At 39.1% G+C, this 2,719-nt stretch overlaps 1 protein-coding gene across 2 annotated transcripts in view; it reads right to left on the bottom strand.

Annotated features, from left to right (window-relative positions):
• The window catches only part of LOC102246126 (GTPase IMAP family member 4), a 10,186-nt gene extending 8,292 nt beyond the window's left edge, over nucleotides 1-1,894 (bottom strand). Inside the window, exon 1 of one of the 2 annotated variants that reach the window (XM_014540223.1) lies at nucleotides 1,874-1,894. The gene's annotated coding sequence lies outside the window, so the exon portion shown is untranslated. Of the gene's footprint in view, nucleotides 1-1,747; nucleotides 1,766-1,873 lie in introns of those variants that run through there. The other variant, XM_005866844.2, reaches the window with a different exon arrangement.
• Nucleotides 1,895-2,719: the final 825 nt, after the last annotated feature.

Here is a 2,719-nt window from a genome sequence, read left to right as displayed (position 1 = left end):
ATGACAAACCTACAGCCAACATCATACTCAATGGGCAAAAACTAAAAGCATTTCCCCTAAGAACAACAACAAAACAGTGATGTCAGCTTTCACCACTCTCATTCAACACTAGAGGCCCAATGCATGAAATTCCTGCAAGGGGCTCAGCCTTCGCAGCCCCAGCTTTATCTGGAAGGTCATCCAGAAGGACATACGAAGGTCATTTGGTTTTCCAGTCTAATTAGCATATTACTCTTTTATTATTATAGATAGTACTGGAAGCCTTAGCCACAGCAATCAGACAAGAAGAAAGCAAAAAAGGCATCCAAATTCCAAAGGAGTTAGTAAAACTGTCATTATTCACAAATGACATGATATTGTACATAGAAAATCCTAAAGACTCCACCAAAATACTACTAGATTTAATAAATGAATTTAGAAATGTAGGAGGATACAAAATTATCAACCAGAAATCCATGGCATTTTTATATAACAATATTGAAATCTCAGAAAGAGAAAATAAACAAACAATCCCATTTACCATTGCAGCAAAAAAAATTAAGATACTTAGGAATAAACTTAACCAAGGAGGTAAAAGACCTGTGCTCACAAACTATAGCACGCTAATAAAAAGAGATAGAGGAAGATGTAAACAAGAGGAGGAATATACCGTGTGCATGGATTGGTAGAATTAACATCATGTCCATACTACCCAAAGCAATCTGTAGATTCCATTTAATCCCTATTAAAATACTAACTGCATATTTCATAGATATAGAACAAATGATAAAAATATTCATGTGGAACCAAAAAAAGATTGCTAATGGCTGTAGCCATCTTCAGAAAGAAGATGTTGGTGGGATCACAATACTGCATATCAAGTTCTACTACAAAACCACTGTAATCCAATCTGCTTTGTACTGGCACAGAACAGGCATATAGATAAATGGAACAGAGCAGAGAACCCAGAAATGGACCCAAGCCATTATGCTCAGTTAATATTTGACAAAGGAGACAAGAACATACAATGGAGTCAAAAGAGTCTCATCAATAAATGATGTTTGAAAAAATGGACAAGTACATGCAAAAAATGAAGCTAGACCACCAACTTACACCATACACATGAATAAACTCAGAATGATCAAAGACCTAAATGTAAATTGTGAAACCATAAAAATCTAGTAGAAAATATACAGGCAAAATCTCAGACATCACACGTAGCACAATTTTCACAGATACATGGCCTAGGGTAAGAGGAACAAAGGAAAAATTACCCAAATGAGACTAGAGTAAATTTAAAACCTTCTGTACATCAAAAGAAACACGTATCAAAATGAAAAGTGAACCCATATTATGGGAGAACAATATATCTGATAAGGGGTTAATTTCCAAAACATATAAAGTACTCATACAACTCAACAAAAGGAAGACAAAGAACCCCATTAAAAAATGGACAGAGGACCTGAGTAGGTACTTCTCCAAAGAAGACATACAAATGACCAAGAGACATATGTAAAAATGCTCAGCAGTAACTCATTATCAGAGACATGCAAATTAAAATGGCAATGAGTTGTCACCTCACACCTGCCAGAATGGCTAACATTAACAGGTCCCAGTCCTAAACCAGACCCTCACCCCAGGGTTCCAGAGCTGGGAAGACAGGTCCTGGTAACTTCAGGCTGTATAAACCAGGGAGGATTGTGGCTGAGTGACATGGGGCTGCTGGAGACCCAGATATTGCTCTTAAAGGGCCAGTGCACAAACTTACTCAGACTCGATCCCTCAGGCTTCAGACTTTGTTAAAATCTCTGAAAAAAAGCAGCAGCTGCCATCAGCATGCCCCAAACCTTCAATAAAAAGCCTAAGAATCACTAGTAGCACCAGCCTGCCTTACTTCAGGGCTGGGCCTCGCCTGGGTACTTCACAAGTCCAGTACAGATAACAGCCATCTACAGTCTTTGCAGTATGCAAAGCAGCTATCCCTCTTCTAGAAATTTTCTTAATTGAAATAAAAACGTAGATTTGTATGTGAATGCTTCCTTATTATAATATTCATAATATTTCACACTGGAAGCACCCAAATGTTCTTCAACTGGTGAATGAATAAACAAATCTTGGTATATGCATACTGTTGTGGGTTAAATTGTGCCCCCTAAAAGTATATGTTAGAGTTTTTATACCTGAAACCTCAAAATGTGTTATTTGAAAATAGGTCCTTTGGAGATATACCATAATTTGTTCAGATGGGGTCATACTGGAAAATGAATACAACAAGCTCACTCACTTCTTCACCATCGAAAACAGAAAATCAGGAAATCTTCTTCCTGTGTGGCACCAATACCTATCTCTGTCTCCAGGTAAACTGACCTGGGACCTGTACCCTAATTTATCTTGCCCTGGAAATAGACATTGCCCCTAATAGTCCTTTGAGGTTCCTCTCACCACTTACACATGGACCACGAGAGACATCGTCATCCTTCCTCTCCTTGTTGGCCTAGGAATAGCTACAGGTCTAGGCACTGAGGGACTGGCAGTCTCCCTTTCCTGCTATCAGAGCCTATCCAAAGATCTTGCAGATAGCCTAGAGGAAATTTCCCAAAATGTTGTCTCGGTCCAGGACAAGACAGATTCATTGGAAGCAGCTACCCTCCAAAATCAGAGAGGACTTGACCTCCTCACAACTGAGAAAGGGGGGCTATGCCTATTCATAGAGCAGCGGTTCTCAACCTGTGGGTCGCAA

This window comes from Myotis brandtii, unplaced genomic scaffold (assembly GCF_000412655.1).
Source record: "Myotis brandtii unplaced genomic scaffold, ASM41265v1 scaffold2378, whole genome shotgun sequence".
Classification (NCBI taxonomy): Eukaryota; Metazoa; Chordata; class Mammalia; order Chiroptera; family Vespertilionidae; genus Myotis; species Myotis brandtii.
The sequence above is the reverse complement of the archived record's forward strand: the minus strand, read 5'-3'. Positions and strand labels throughout refer to the sequence as shown.